At 41.4% G+C, this 17,397-nt stretch overlaps 3 long non-coding RNA genes across 4 annotated transcripts; 2 read left to right on the top strand and 1 right to left on the bottom strand.

Annotated features, from left to right (window-relative positions):
• Positions 1-2,438: 2,438 nt before the first annotated feature.
• Positions 2,439-3,264, top strand: LOC127906877 (uncharacterized). Its single transcript, XR_008063016.1, has 3 exons — positions 2,439-2,469; positions 2,923-2,977; positions 3,200-3,264. It is a non-coding gene; the product is annotated as an uncharacterized LOC127906877 (long non-coding RNA).
• Positions 3,265-13,243: 9,979 nt separating this feature from the next.
• LOC127906570 (uncharacterized) lies at positions 13,244-16,727 on the bottom strand. Its single transcript, XR_008061886.1, has 2 exons — positions 16,508-16,727; positions 13,244-13,477 (listed from the first exon to the last, which is right to left on the bottom strand). It is a non-coding gene; the product is annotated as an uncharacterized LOC127906570 (long non-coding RNA).
• LOC127906569 (uncharacterized) lies at positions 13,472-16,023 on the top strand. Of its 2 annotated transcripts, XR_008061885.1 has the most exons (4): positions 13,472-13,662; positions 14,488-14,618; positions 15,410-15,697; positions 15,730-16,023. It is a non-coding gene; the product is annotated as an uncharacterized LOC127906569 (long non-coding RNA). The 2 variants fall into 2 exon arrangements; XR_008061884.1 differs by having other exon boundaries at positions 15,677-16,023.
• Positions 16,728-17,397: the final 670 nt, after the last annotated feature.

The following is a 17,397-nucleotide window of genomic DNA, read 5'->3' as shown; positions in this document are numbered from 1 at the left end:
TGTAGAGGTATGGTAAACACAGGTATGTAGAGGTATGTAGAGGTATGGTAAACACAGGTATGTAGAGGTATGGTAAACACAGGTATGTAGAGGTATGGTAAACACAGGTATGTAGAGGTATGGTAAACACAGGTATGGTAAACACAGGTATGTAGAGGTATGGTAAACACAGGTATGTAGAGGTATGGTAAACACAGGTATGTAGAGGTTTGGTAAACACAGGTATGTAGAGGTATGGTAAACACAGGTATGTAGAGGTATGGTAAACACAGGTATGTAGAGGTATGGTAAACACAGGTATGTAGAGGTACGGTAAACACAGGTATGTAGAGGTATGGTAACCACAGGTATGTAGAGGTATGGTAAACACAGGTATGTAGAGGTATGGTAAACACAGGTATGTAGAGGTATGGTAAACACAGGTATGTAGAGGTATGTAGAGGTATGGTAAACACAGGTATGTAGAGGTATGGTAAACCAGGTATGTAGAGGTATGGTAAACACAGGTATGTAGAGGTTTGGTAAACACAGGTATGTAGAGGTATGGTAAACACAGGTATGTAGAGGTATGGTAAACACAGGTATGTAGAGGTATGGTAAACACAGGTATGTAGAGGTATGTAGAGGTATGGTAAACACAGGTATGTAGAGGTATGGTAAACACAGGTATGTAGAGGTATGGTAAACACAGGTATGTAGAGGTATGGTAAACACAGGTATGGTAAACACAGGTATGTAGAGGTATGGTAAACACAGGTATGTAGAGGTATGGTAAACACAGGTATGTAGAGGTTTGGTAAACACAGGTATGTAGAGGTATGGTAAACACAGGTATGTAGAGGTATGGTAAACACAGGTATGTAGAGGTATGGTAAACACAGGTATGTAGAGGTATGGTAAACACAGGTATGTAGAGGTATGGTAAACACAGGTATGGTAAACACAGGTATGTAGAGGTTTGGTAAACACAGGTATGTAGAGGTATGGTAAACACAGGTATGTAGAGGTATGGTAAACACAGGTATGTAGAGGTATGGTAAACCAGGTATGTAGAGGTATGGTAAACACAGGTATGTAGAGGTATGGTAAACACAGGTATGTAGAGGTATGGTAAACACAGGTATGTAGAGGTATGGTAAACACAGGTATGTAGAGGTATGTAGAGGTATGGTAAACACAGGTATGTAGAGGTATGGTAAACACAGGTATGTAGAGGTATGGTAAACACAGGTATGTAGAGGTATGGTAAACACAGGTATGGTAAACACAGGTATGTAGAGGTATGGTAAACACAGGTATGTAGAGGTATGGTAAACACAGGTATGTAGAGGTTTGGTAAACACAGGTATGTAGAGGTATGGTAAACACAGGTATGTAGAGGTATGGTAAACACAGGTATGTAGAGGTATGGTAAACACAGGTATGTAGAGGTATGGTAAACACAGGTATGTAGAGGTATGGTAACCACAGGTATGTAGAGGTATGGTAAACACAGGTATGTAGAGGTATGGTAAACACAGGTATGTAGAGGTATGGTAAACACAGGTATGTAGAGGTATGTAGAGGTATGGTAAACACAGGTATGTAGAGGTATGGTAAACCAGGTATGTAGAGGTATGGTAAACACAGGTATGTAGAGGTTTGGTAAACACAGGTATGTAGAGGTATGGTAAACACAGGTATGTAGAGGTATGGTAAACACAGGTATGTAGAGGTATGGTAAACACAGGTATGTAGAGGTATGTAGAGGTATGGTAAACACAGGTATGTAGAGGTATGGTAAACACAGGTATGTAGAGGTATGGTAAACACAGGTATGTAGAGGTATGGTAAACACAGGTATGGTAAACACAGGTATGTAGAGGTATGGTAAACACAGGTATGTAGAGGTATGGTAAACACAGGTATGTAGAGGTTTGGTAAACACAGGTATGTAGAGGTATGGTAAACACAGGTATGTAGAGGTATGGTAAACACAGGTATGTAGAGGTATGGTAAACACAGGTATGTAGAGGTATGGTAAACACAGGTATGTAGAGGTATGGTAAACACAGGTATGGTAAACACAGGTATGTAGGGTTTGGTAAACACAGGTATATAGAGGTATGGTAAACACAGGTATGTGGTATGGTAAACACAGGTATGTAGAGGTATGGTAAACCAGGTATGTAGAGGTATGGTAAACACAGGTATGTAGAGGTATGGTAAACACAGGTATGTAGAGGTATGGTAAACACAGGTATGTAGAGGTATGGTAAACACAGGTATGTCAGGTATGGTAAACACAGGTATGTAATATGTAGAGGTATGGTAAACACAGGTATGTAGAGGTATGGTAAACACAGGTATGTAGAGGTATGGTAAACACAGGTATGTAAGGTATGGTAAACACAGGTATGGTAAACACAGGTATGTAGAGGTATGGTAAACACAGGTATGTAGAGGTATGGTAAACACAGGTATGTAGAGGTTTGGTAAACACAGGTATGTAGAGGTAGTAAACACAGGTATGTAGAGGTGTAAACACAGGTATGTAGAGGTATGTAAACACAGGTATGTGTACGGTAAACACAGGTATGTAGAGGTATGGTAACCACAGGTATGTAGAGGTATGGTAAACACAGGTATGTAGAGGTATGTAAACACAGGTATGTAGAGGTATGGTAAACACAGGTATGTAGAGGTATGTGTATGGTAAACACAGGTATGTAAGGTATGGTAAACCAGGTATGTAGAGGTATGGTAAACACAGGTATGTAGAGGTTTGGTAAACACAGGTATGTAGAGGTATGGTAAACACAGGTATGTAGAGGTATGGTAAACACAGGTATGTAGAGGTATGGTAAACACAGGTATGTAGAGGTATGTAGAGGTATGGTAAACACAGGTATGTAGAGGTATGGTAAACACAGGTATGTAGAGGTATGGTAAACACAGGTATGTAGAGGTATGGTAAACACAGGTATGGTAAACACAGGTATGTAGAGGTATGGTAAACACAGGTACCAGGTATGGTAAACACAGGTATGTAGAGGTTTGGTAAACACAGGTATGTAGAGGTATGGTAAACACAGGTATGTAGAGGTATGGTAAACACAGGTATGTAGATGTATGGTAAACACAGGTTTGGTAAACACAGGTATGTAGAGGTATGGTAAACACAGGTATGTAGAGGTATGGTAAACACAGGTATGTAGAGGTATGGTAAACACAGGTATGTAGAGGTATGGTAAACACAGGTATGTAGAGGGACTCCGGTTGCCAGTTGGACGGTGTTTGCTCCAGCACATTGGTGCGGCTGGCTTCTCGGTTAAGCAAGCAGTGTGTCAAGAAGCAGTCATCAGGGTTGTGTTTGGGGGAATGCATGGCTTTCGACCTTCGCCTCTCCTGAGTCCGTAAGGGAGTTGCAGCGATGGGACAAGACTGTAACTACCAATTGGGAGAAAAGGGGTCAAAAATAATAATAATAATAATAATAATAACAAACGATTTCTATATGTTGTAATATCGTGCACTATTATCCTGGGTAATGTTTCATCCAAGGATTGTCAATGATGATAGACAAACACTCACTTTACGGGATTCAAAATTACAATGCTGTCTTTCGTAATTTGTCCAGATATACTATACACTACCGCTCAAAGGTTTTAGAACACCTCTACTCATTCAAGGGTTATTCTTCATTTAAAAAAAATATTTTCTACATTGTAGAATAATAGTGAAGACATCAACACTATGAAATAACACATATGGAATCATAAAGTAACCAAAAAAAAGTGTTAAACAAATCCAAACATATTTTAGATTTTAGATTCTTCAAAGTAGCCACCCTTTGCCTTGATGACAGCTTTGCACACTCTTGGCATTCTCTCAACCAGCTTCATGAGGTAGTCACCTGGAATGCATTTCAATTAACAGGTGTGCCTTGTTAAACGTTAATATGTGGAATTTATTTCCTTCTTAATGCGTTTGAGCCAATCAGTTGTGTTGTGACAAGGTAGGGGTGGTGTACAGAAGATAGCCCTATTTGGTAAAAGACCAAGTCAATATTATGGCAAGAACAGCTCAAATAAGCAAAGACAAATGACAGTCCATCATTACTTTAAGACATGATGGTCAGTCAATACAGAAAATGTAAAGAACTTTGAAAGTTTCTTCAAGTGCAGTCGCAAAAACATGGATGGGACAGAGTTCCTAACATGGACACCATATAGGGTACAGAGTTCCTAACATGGACACCATATAGGGTACAGAGTATCATTTGGGACAGAGTTCCTAACATGGACACCATATAGGGTACAGAGTATCATTTGGGACAGAGTTCCTAACATGGACACCATATAGGGTACAGAGTATCATTTGGGACAGAGTTCCTAACATGGACACCATATAGGGTACAGAGTATCATTTGGGACAGAGTTCCTAACATGGACACCATATAGGGTACAGAGTATCATTTGGGACAGAGTTCCTAACATGGACACCATATAGGGTACAGAGTATCATTTGGGACAGAGTTCCTAACATGGACACCATATAGGGTACAGAGTATCATTTGGGACAGAGTTCCTAACATGGACACCATATAGGGTACAGAGTATCATTTGGGACAGAGTTCCTAACAAGGACACCATATAAGGTACAGAGTTCCTAACATTCTGCAGCGATACTCCATCCCAGCTGGTTTGAGTTTAGTGGGACTATCATTTGTTTTTCAACAGGACAATGACCCAACACACCTCCAGGCTGTGTAAGGGTTATTTGACCAAGAAGGAGAGTGATGGAGTGCTGCATCAGATGACCTGGCCTCCACAACCACCTGACCTCAACCCAGTTGAGATGGTTTGGGATGAGTTGGACCGCAGAGTGAAGGAAATGCAGCCAACAAGCGCTCAGCATATGTGGGAACTCCTTCAAGACCAGGGTAGCCTAGTGGTTAGAGCGTTGGACTCGTAACCGGAAGGTTGCAAGTTCAAATCCCCGAGCTGACAAGGTCCAAATCTGTCGTTCTGACTCTGAACAGGCAGTTAACCCACTGTTGTCATTGAAAATAAGATGTGATGTGCCTAGTAAAATAAAAGCTAAAATAAACAAAATAAAAAATAAATACAATTTGGAAAAGCATTCCAGGTGAAGCTGGTTGAGAAAATGCCAAGAGTGTGGAAAAATGTCATCAAGGCAAAGGATGGCTATTTAAAGAATCTCAAATATAAAATATATTTAACCATTTTTGGTTACTACATGATTCCATATGTGTAATTTCATAGTTTTGATGTCTTCACTGTTATTCTACAATGTAGAAAATAGTAAAAATGTAAAATAAACCCTTGAATGAGAAGGTTTTCTAAAACTTTTTTCCGGTAGTGTACATGGATGTTTAGTGTCAGCAGGTCATGTCCAAGTTTGCTAATCTTGCAAATGAAAAAAATCATTAAAGTAGTTGGCAATATCAGTTAGTTTAGTGATGAACGAGCCATCTGATTCAATGAATGATGGAGCTGAGTTTGCCTTTTTGCTCAAAAATTAATTCCAAAGCTTTTTAATATCATTTTTTGTCATTTATCTTCGTTTCATAGTGTAGTTTCTTCTTGTTTTTATTCAGTTTAGTCTCATGATTTCTCAACTTGCAGTCTGTTTGCCAATCGGTTGTGCAGCCAGACTTATTTTACATTCCCTTTACCTCATCCCTCTCAACCATTTTTCAATTCCTCATCATTTCTTCTTCTTCTTTTGATTCAGTTTGGTTTCAGTCAGGACATGAAACAGAATTGTATTGTTGTATTTGACGTTGTTATTTTGCGTGACTGTCCTTGTCAATCAGTGATTTGTTACTTGTGTAATGACTCGCTAGGTGTTGCTGAGAGGAAGTCATCGAGAAGGAATAACAACAGAAGTCCGACACATCTTAAACCAGACTGGCATATTTATTCAAAATAAGAGGTTCACAAAGCTGGTTCTCAAACATTAACTGATAACAAAACTCTCCCACTCTCCTGAACTGAACCTTGCATTAGCCTTTAAAGAAAACTAGCTGGGCTGCTTCACTTGTAGTCTGGTCACTTCTTCCTGTGGAGAACAATGTCCAGGGCTTCAAAAAAATTTCTGTAGAGCTCAGCCTTTTTTTTCACCTTCATTTAACTAGGCAAGTCAGTTAATTAAGAACAAATTCTTATTTTCAATGACGGCCTAGGAACAGTGGGTTAACTGCCTGTTCAGGGGCAAAACGACAGATTTGTACCTTGTCAGCTCGGGGGTTTGAACTTGCAACCTTCCGGTTACTAGTCCAACGCTCTAACCACTAGGCTACACTGCCGCCTCCGGTGTAGCACGAGCTCAGCCTCCGGTGTAGCGTGAGCTCAGCCTCCGGTGTCTAGCCAGGATGTGCCCTGTGCTGAACTAAAGCAGCCCCTTAAATTTCCCCAGGTGCGTTGCAGCCTAACGAGGCCGAGGGGCCTCAGGTGTGTGAGTAGCCCTGCAGCCTAACGAGGCCGAGTGGCCTCAGGTTTGTGAGTAGCCCTGCAGCCTAACGAGGCCGAGGGGCCGCAGGTTTGTGAGTAGCCCTGCAGTCTAACGAGGCCGAGTGGCCTCAGGTTTGTGAGTAGCCCTGCAGTCTAACGAGGCCGAGTGGCCTCAGGTTTGTGAGTAGCCCTGCAGCCTAACGAGGCCGAGTGGCCTCAGGTGTGTGAGTAGCCCTGCAGCCTAACGAGGCCGAGTGGCCTCAGGTGTGTGAGTAGCCCTGCAGCCTAACGAGGCCGAGTGGCCTCAGGTTTGTGAGTAGCCCTGCAGCCTAACGAGGCCGAGGGGCCTCAGGTTTGTGAGTAGCCCTGCAGCCTAACGAGGCCGAGTGGCCTCAGGTGTGTGAGTAGCCCTGCAGCCAACAATGCTGGTATTGGAAAAGTAGCTGCCACTTCTGCAAAAGCTAATAAATAAATACATGTGTGTTTACTCTCTGTGACGGGTTGAGAAGAGTTCTTACTGTGTGTGTGTGTGTGTGGTGTGTGTGTGTGTGCGTGCGTGCGTGTTTGCGTGTGTGTGTGTGCGTGCGTGTTTGCGTGTGTGTGTGTGTGTGTGAGAGAGAGAGAGAGGAAACAGTGCTTCTCTTCAGACAAGAGGAAGTCAAATTAAATAATATTATTTAAAGATCATCAGTTATTAACTTGGCATCACGAATGACTCAACATTACTTGACAGTTCCATCTTTTTCCATCTTCAGCCATTTCCTGTGGAACTAAATGAGTCAGTAAACATCTTAATTAAGGAGGGAGAAACTAGTGTCCATGTTAGGATCTCTGTCCCCTATATGGTGTCCATGTTAGGATCTCTGTCCCCTATATGGTGTCCATGTTAGGATCTCTGTCCCCTATATGGTGTCCATGTTAGGATCTCTGTCCCCTATATGGTGTCCATGTTAGGATCTCTGTCCCCTATATGGTGTCCATGTTAGGATCTCTGTCCCCTATATGGTGTCCATGTTAGGATCTCTGTCCCCTATATGGTGTCCATGTTAGGATCTCTGTCCCCTATATGGTGTCCATGTTAGGAACTCTGTCCCCTATATGGTGTCCATGTTAGGAACTCTGTCCCCTATATGGTGTCCATGTTAGGAACTCTGTCCCCTATATGGTGTCCATGTTAGGATCTCTGTCCCCTATATGGTGTCCATGTTAGGATCTCTGTCCCCTATATGGTGTCCATGTTAGGAACTCTGTCCCCTATATGGTGTCCATGTTAGGAACTCTGTCCCCTATATGGTGTCCATGTTAGGAACTCTGTCCCCTATATGGTGTCCATGTTAGGATCTCTGTCCCCTATATGGTGTCCATGTTAGGATCTCTGTCCCCTATATGGTGTCCATGTTAGGAACTCTGTCCCCGATATGGTGTCCATGTTAGGATCTCTGTCCCCGATATGGTGTCCATGTTAGGATCTCTGTCCCCTATATGGTGTCCATGTTAGGATCTCTGTCCCCTATATGGTGTCCATGTTAGGAACTCTGTCCCCTATATGGTGTCCATGTTAGGATCTCTGTCCCCTATATGGTGTCCATGTTAGGATCTCTGTCCCCTATATGGTGTCCATGTTAGGATCTCTGTCCCCGATATGGTGTCCATGTTAGGATCTCTGTCCCCGATATGGTGTCCATGTTAGGATCTCTGTCCCCGATATGGTGTCCATGTTAGGATCTCTGTCCCCTATATGGTGTCCATGTTAGGATCTCTGTCCCCTATATGGTGTCCATGTTAGGATCTCTGTCCCCTATATGGTGTCCATGTTAGGATCTCTGTCCCCTATATGGTGTCCATGTTAGGAACTCTGTCCCCTATATGGTGTCCATGTTAGGATCTCTGTCCCCTATATGGTGTCCATGTTAGGATCTCTGTCCCCTATATGGTGTCCATGTTAGGAACTCTGTCCCCTATATGGTGTCCATGTTAGGATCTCTGTCCCCTATATGGTGTCCATGTTAGGAACTCTGTCCCAAATGGTTCCCTATAAGGTGCAGTGTGTTTAAAGCAGGGCCTTCTCTGTCTTGTTCATTCTCCCTGAGCTCAAGCTTTGAGTGCTGTGCCTCCCCCCTCCCTATCTCTCAGTAGGTTTGTTCTAAGTTCTCTCTCCAACTCTCTCATTTGCACAATGTTTATTAACGTTAGTGAATGTGGGTGCAGAGACAAAGTGTTTAAATAATGAATTAAATACTGCTACCCTCTCTCTGTGCCTGTCTGGCCACCCATTTATAGCTGTGTGTCTGTGTCTGTGTGTGAGTGTGTCAGGTCTGTTCAGTGTCTTGTTGACTGGGCTTAGATTAATACCAGTGTGTTTACAGTTAAACAACCTAACATGGCAGAAATGCCCACAAAGTGTGTGAGCCAGTTGAGGTGTAGTCTGGGTTTAAAGAATTACGAGGTTAGGAAGGAAAGATGGAGAAGCCACGTCTATAACACACACACACAAACACGCTGTCCTGTGGTCAGCTGACTAGGATAATGGCTAGGATAATGACTAGGATAATGGCAGGGTACGCAATGGCTATTATCTTCCCCTGTTGGTTTCCATTGACATAGTGCAATTGATGGTTGCGCCACAATCCTAGGGAGCGACAAACATAAAAGATAGGAGGGAGGGAGGGAGGGAGGGAGGGAGGCAGGCAGGCAGGCAGGCAGGCAGGCAGGCAGGCAGGCAGGCAGGCAGGCAGGCAGGCAGGCAGGCAGGCAGGCAGGCAGGCAGGCAGGCAGGCAGGCAGGCAGGCAGGCAGGCAGGCAGGCAGGCAGGCAGGCAGGACAGACAGACAGACAGACAGACAGACAGACAGACAGACAGACAGACAGACAGACAGACAGACAGACAGACAGACAGACAGACAGGCAGGCAGACAGACAGACAGACCACTTCTGGGAAAATGGGAAAACACTAGAACCACAATAGGTTTCGTCAAAACGTCTCTATCCAAAACGGAGATGTCTGGATAAACCACTTCTCCAATATTGTTGGTCCAATAACAGAGAACAAACAGCACAATGATTAAATTCAAGTCTTATTATCAACTATGAAACTAAAGACTATCAGAACCCACTGGATTCCAGAACAAACTGGATTCCAGAACAAACTGGATTCCAGAACCCACTGGATTCCAGAACAAACTGGATTCCAGAACAAACTGGATTCCAGAACCCACTGGATTCCAGAACAAACTGGATTCCAGAACAAACTGGATTCCAGAACCCACTGGATTCCAGAACAAACTGGATTCCAGAACAAACTGGATTCCAGAACCCACTGGATTCTCCAATTACATTGAATGAACTACAGGACAAAATAAAAACCCTCCAACCCAGAAAGGCCTGTGGTGTTGATGGTATCCTCAATGAAATGATCAAATATACAGATTACAAATTCCAACTGACCCCAAAAACTACCGTGGGATATGTGACAACAGCAACCGTGGGAAAATCCTGCATTATCACTAACAGCAGACTCGTACATTTCCTAAATGAAAACAATGTACTGAGCAAATGTCAAATTGACTTTTTATCAAATTACCGTATGACAGACCACATATTCACCCGAACTGACAAACAAACAGACCAAAACAAAGGCGAAGTCTTCTCATGCTTTGTTGATTTCAAAAAATCTTTTGACTCAATGTGGCATGAGGGTCTGCTATACAAATAGTTTGAAAGTGGTGTTGGGGGAAAAACATTCGACATTATAAAATCCATGAACACAAACAACAACAGCCTGAAAATAGCTGTGCAGCGAGGCTCCCCATCCAACCTGACAGAGATTGAGAGGATCTGCAGAGAAGAATGGGAGAAACTCCCCCAAATACAGGTGTGCCAATCTTGTAGCGTCATACCCAAGAAGACAGGAGGCTGTAATCGCTGTCGAAGGCGTGTCACGTTCTGACCTTAGTTCCTTTGTTTTGTCTTTATTTAGTATGGTCAGGGCGTGAGTTGGGTGGGTTGTCTATGTTAGTTTTAGTATGGTCAGGGAGTGAGTTGGGTGGGTTGTCTATGTTAGTTTTAGTATGGTCAGGGCGTGAGTTGGGTGGGTTGTCTATGTTAGTTTTAGTATGGTCAGGGAGTGAGTTGGGTGGGTTGTCTATGTTAGTTTTAGTATGGTCAGGGAGTGAGTTGGGTGGGTTGTCTATGTTAGTTTTAGTATGGTCAGGGAGTGAGTTGGGTGGGTTGTCTATGTTAGTTTTAGTATGGTCAGGGCGTGAGTTGGGTGGGTTGTCTATGTTAGTTTTAGTATGGTCAGGGAGTGAGTTGGGTGGGTTGTCTATGTTAGTTTTAGTATGGTCAGGGAGTGAGTTGGGTGGGTTGTCTATGTTAGTTTTAGTATGGTCAGGGAGTGAGTTGGGTGGGTTGTCTATGTTAGTTTTAATATGGTCAGGGAGTGAGTTGGGTGGGTTGTCTATGTTAGTTTTAGTATGGTCAGGGAGTGAGTTGGGTGGGTTGTCTATGTTAGTTTTAATATGGTCAGGGAGTGAGTTGGGTGGGTTGTCTATGTTAGTTTTAGTATGGTCAGGGAGTGAGTTGGGTGGGTTGTCTATGTTAGTTTTAGTATGGTCAGGGCGTGAGTTTGGGTTGTCAGTTTTAGTATGGTCAGGGAGTGAGTTGGGTGGGTTGTCTATGTTAGTTTTAGTATGGTCAGGGAGTGAGTTGGGTGGGTTGTCTATGTTAGTTTTAATATGGTCAGGGAGTGAGTTGGGTGGGTTGTCTGTTAGTATGGGTTGTCTATGTTGTTTAATAGGGAGTGAGTTGGGTGGGTTGTCAATCAGAGGAGTTGGGTGGGTTGTCTATGTTGTTTTAATATGGTCAGGGAGTGAGTTGGGTGGGTTGTCTATGTTAGTTTTAGTATGGTCAGGGCGTGAGTTGGGGCAGTCTATGTTTTCTATATTTTCTATTTCTGTGTTTTTGGTTGTTTTCAGAGGCAGTCTTTGTCCCTGATTGAGAACCAGGGAGCCTGTTTTCCATTGTGTTTGGTTGTTTTCAGTCTTTGTGTGTCAGAACTGTTTGGTTGTTTTCAGTCTTTGTGTGTCAGAACTGTTTGGTTGTTTTGTTATTCAGTGTTCAGTTTTGATGATTATTAAAAACCACGCTGGTCCTCACCTTCTTCCACCGACGACAGCCGTTACAAGGTCATACCCAAGAAGACGATTACAAGGTGCTTCAACAAAAGTACTGAGTAAAGGGTCTGAATGCTAATGTAATGTTTCAGTTTTTGTTTTGAATACATTTGCAAAACATTTCTATAAACCTGTTTTTGCTTTGTCATTGTGGGGTTTGTAGATTAATGAAAACAAACAATTTCATCAATTTTAGAATAAGGCTGTAAACAAAACAAAATGTAGAGAAAGTCAAAAGGGGTCTGAATACGAGGGCCCTGTATATCAACAAATTGGTGTTTCAGTTTGCTGTTGATCTGGTGCTTCTGTCACCAGCCAAGGAGAGCCTACAGCAGCACCTAGATCTTCTGCACAGATTCTGTCAGACCTGGACCCTGACAGTAAATCTCAGTAAGACCAAAATAATGGTGTTCAAATTCCATCTAGACACCGTTGCCCTAGAGCACACAAAAAACGATACATGCCTCGGCCTGAATATCAGCGCCACAGGAAACTTCCACAAAACAGTGAACGATCTGAGAGACAAGGCAAGAAGGGCCTTCTATGCCATCAAAAGGAACATAACATTTGACATACTAACTAGGATCTGGCAAATATAAAAATACATTTTGACGTACTGATTAGGATAAAAAAATACTCAAATCGGTTATAGAGCCCATTGCCCTTTCTGGTTGTGAGGTCTGGGGTCCGCTCACCAACCAAGACTTCACTAAATGGGACAAACAACAAATTACACGCAGAATTCTGCTAAAATATCCTGTGTGCAACTTAAAACATCAAATAATGCAGAGCAGAATGAGGCCGATACCCACTAATTATCACAATACAGAAAAGAGCCGTTAAATTCTACAACCACCTAAAAGGAAGTGAATCCCAAACCTTCCATACAAAGCCATCACCTACAGAGAGATGAACCTGGAGAAGAGTCCCCTAAGCAAACTGGTCCTGGGGCTCTGTTCACAAACACAAACATGACTATGTACAGACTCAGTGAGCATAGCCTTGCTATTGAGAAAGGCCGCCGTAGACCGACCTGGCTCTCAAGAGAAGACAGGCTATGTGCTCACTGCCCACAAAATGAGGTGGAAACTGAGCTTCACTTCCTAACCTCCTGCCCAATGTAATGACCATATTAGAGAGACATATTTCTCTCAGATTACACAGATCCACAAAGAATAAGAATTTGAAAAACAAACCCAATTTTGATAAACTCCCATATCTACTGGGTGAAATTCCACCGTGTGACATCACAGCAGTAAGATGTGTGACCTGAGAAAAGGGCAACCAGTGAAGAACAAACACCATTAGGTCCTTCTACACCTTTCTAGGGAGTGTTTGGGGTTTTAGGCTGGGTTTCTGTACAGCACTTTGAGATATCAGCTGATGTACGAAGGGCTCTATAAATAAAATTTGATTGATTGATTGATAAATACAATCAATATTTATGTTGATTTTTATTTATCTTTCCTTTTTCACATTTGTCTTTATTCTTCTGGAACTTTTGAGAGTGTGATTGTGCATGTTTTATTGTTTATTTCACTTCTGTTTATTGTCACCTTCACTTGATTTGGCAATGTTAACATATGTTTCCCATGATTGAATTGAGACAGATCATACAATGCACAGGGTTTTTATTTTGTCACACATCGATAGACATCACTTACAGGTCTTGATTCACATTTACTCGTTACATACTAAATAGAAGTATAATATATCAATAAAGATAAGTAGTATCTGAAATAAACATTACAAGCTGTTTTTAACAAACAACCCAACAATACACAAGAACATACTAAAAAGGCCCCTGAGTAACAACTGACAGAACAGAAGGGTTAACTGACTATATAACTAACAGAAGGGTTAACTGACTATATAACTGACTGAACAGAAGGGTTAACTGACTATATAACTGACAGAACAGAAGGGTTAACTGACTATATAACTGACAGAACAGAAGGGTTAACTGACTGAACAGAAGGGTTAACTGACTATATAACTGACTGAACAGAAGGGTTAACTGACTGAACAGAAGGGTTAACTGACTGAACAGAAGGGTTAACTGACTATATAACTGACTGAACAGAAGGGTTAACTGACTGAACAGAAGGGTTAACTGACTATATAACTGACTGAACAGAAGGGTTAACTGACTATATAACTGACTGAACAGAAGGGTTAACTGACTGAACAGAAGGTTTAACTGACTATATAACTGACTGAACAGAAGGGTTAACTGACTATATAACTGACTGAACAGAAGGTTAACTGACTATATAACTGACTGAACAGAAGGGTTAACTGACTATATAACTGACAGAACAGAAGGACTATTAACTGACTGAACAGAAGGGTTAACTGACTATATAACTGACAGAACAGAAGGGTTAACTGGGTTAACTGACTGAACAGAAGGGTTAACTGACTGAACAGAAGGGTTAACTGACTATATAACTGACTGAACAGAAGGCTTTAACTGACTGAACAGAAGGTTTAACTGACTATATAACTGACTGAACAGAAGGGTTAACTGACAGAACAGAAGGGTTAACTGACTGAACAGAAGGGTTAACTGACTGAACAGAAGGGTTAACTGACTATATAACTGACAGAACAGAAGGGTTAACTGACTGAACAGAAGGGTTAACTGACTGAACAGAAGGGTTAACTGACTGAACAGAAGGGTTAACTGACTGAACAGAAGGGTTAACTGACTATATAACTGAACAGAAGGGTTAACTGACTGAACAGAAGGGTTAACTGACTATATAACTGACTGAACAGAAGGTTTAACTGACTTATAACTGACTGAACAGAAGGGTTAACTGACAGAACAGAAGGGTTAACTGACTGAACAGAAGGTTAACTGACTATATAACTGACTGAACAGAAGGGTTAACTGACTATATAACTGACTGAACAGAAGGGTTAACTGACTATATAACTGACTGAACAGAAGGGTTAACTGACTATATAACTGACAGAACAGAAGGTTTAACTGACTATATAACTGACAGAACAGAAGAACAGAACAGAAGGGTTAACTGACTATATAACTGACTGAACAGAAGGTTTAACTGACTATATAACTGACTGAACAGAAGGTTTAACTGACTATATAACTGACAGAACAGAAGGGTTAACTGACAGAACTATAATGACTGAACAGAAGGGTTAACTGACTATATAACTGACTGAACAGAAGGGTTAACTGACTATATAACTGACTGAACAGAAGGGTTAACTGACTATATAACTGACAGAACAGAAGGGTTAACTGACTGAACAGAAGGGTTAACTGACTATATAACTGACTGAACAGAAGGTTAACTGACTATATAACTGATTGAACAGAAGGGTTAACTGACTATATAACTGACTGAACAGAAGGGTTAACTGACTATATAACTGACTGAACAGAAGGGTTAACTGACTATATAACTGACAGAACAGAAGGGTTAACTGACTATATAACTGACAGAACAGAAGGGTTAACTGACAGAACAGAAGGGTTAACTGACTATATAACTGACTGAACAGAAGGTTTAACTGACTATATAACTGACTGAACAGAAGGGTTAACTGACTATATAACTGACTGAACAGAAGGGTTAACTGACTATATAACTGACAGAACAGAAGGGTTAACTGACTGAACAGAAGGGTTAACTGACTATATAACTGACTGAACAGAAGGTTTAACTGACTATATAACTGACTGAACAGAAGGTTTAACTGACTATATAACTGACTGAACAGAAGGGTTAACTGACAGAACAGAAGGGTTAACTGACTGAACAGAAGGGTTAACTGACTATATAACTGACTGAACAGAAGGGTTAACTGACTATATAACTGACTGAACAGAAGGGTTAACTGACTATATAACTGACAGAACAGAAGGGTTAACTGACTGAACAGAAGGGTTAACTGACTGAACAGAAGGGTTAACTGACAGAACAGAAGGGTTAACTGACTGAACAGAAGGGTTAACTGACTGAACAGAAGGGTTAACTGACTGAACAGAAGGGTTAACTGACAGAACAGAAGGGTTAACTGACTGAACAGAAGGTTAACTGACTATATAACTGACAGAACAGAAGGGTTAACTGACTGAACAGAAGGGTTAACTGACTGAACAGAAGGGTTAACTGACTGAACAGAAGGGTTAACTGACTGAACAGAAGGGTTAACTGACTGAACAGAAGGGTTAACTGACAGAACAGAAGGGTTAACTGACTGAACAGAAGGGTTAACTGACTATATAACTGACAGAACAGAAGGTTTAACTGACTGAACAGAAGGTTTAACTGACTATATAACTGACAGAACAGAAGGTTTAACTGACTATATAACTGACAGAACAGAAGGTTTAACTGACTATATAACTGACTGAACAGAAGGGTTAACTGACTATATAACTGACTGAACAGAAGGGTTAACTGACTGAACAGAAGGTTTAACTGACTATATAACTGACTGAACAGAAGGTTTAACTGACTATATAACTGACTGAACAGAAGGGTTAACTGACAGAACAGAAGGGTTAACTGACTGAACAGAAGGGTTAACTGACTATATAACTGACTGAACAGAAGGGTTAACTGACTATATAACTGACTGAACAGAAGGGTTAACTGACTATATAACTGACTGAACAGAAGGGTTAACTGACTATATAACTGACTGAACAGAAGGGTTAACTGACTATATAACTGACAGAACAGAAGGGTTAACTGACTGAACAGAAGGGTTAACTGACTATATAACTGACTGAACAGGGGTTTAACTGACTATATAACTGACTGAACAGAAGGTTTAACTGACTATATAACTGACTGAACAGAAGGGTTAACTGACAGAACAGAAGGGTTAACTGACTGAACAGAAGGGTTAACTGACTATATAACTGACTGAACAGAAGGGTTAACTGACTATATAACTGACTGAACAGAAGGGTTAACTGACTATATAACTGACAGAACAGAAGGGTTAACTGACTGAACAGAAGGGTTAACTGACTATATAACTGACTGAACAGAAGGGTTAACTGACTATATAACTGATTGAACAGAAGGGTTAACTGACTATATAACTGACTGAACAGAAGGGTTAAATGACTATATAACTGACTGAACAGAAGGGTTAACTGACTATATAACTGACAGAACAGAAGGGTTAACTGACTATATAACTGACAGAACAGAAGGGTTAACTGACAGAACAGAAGGTTAACTGTATATAACTGACTGAACAGAAGGTTTAACTGACTATATAACTGACTGAACAGAAGGGTTAACTGACTATATAACTGACTGAACAGAAGGGTTAACTGACTATATAACTGACAGAACAGAAGGGTTAACTGACTGAACAGAAGGGTTAACTGACTATATAACTGACTGAACAGAAGGTTTAACTGTACATAACTGACTGAACAGAAGGTTTAACTGACTATATAACTGACTGAACAGAAGGGTTAACTGACAGAACAGAAGGGTTAACTGACTGAACAGAAGGGTTAACTGACTATATAACTGACTGAACAGAAGGGTTAACTGACTATATAACTGACTGAACAGAAGGGTTAACTGACTATATAACTGACAGAACAGAAGGGTTAACTGACTGAACAGAAGGGTTAACTGACTGAACAGAAGGGTTAACTGACAGAACAGAAGGGTTAACTGACTGAACAGAAGGGTTAACTGACAGAACAGAAGGGTTAACTGACTGAACAGAAGGGTTAACTGACAGAACAGAAGGGTTAA

The sequence above is a fragment of the Oncorhynchus keta genome, chromosome 13 (assembly GCF_023373465.1).
Source record: "Oncorhynchus keta strain PuntledgeMale-10-30-2019 chromosome 13, Oket_V2, whole genome shotgun sequence".
Lineage (NCBI taxonomy): Eukaryota > Metazoa > Chordata > Actinopteri > Salmoniformes > Salmonidae > Oncorhynchus > Oncorhynchus keta.
This window is presented reverse-complemented; position numbering and strand designations above follow the sequence as displayed.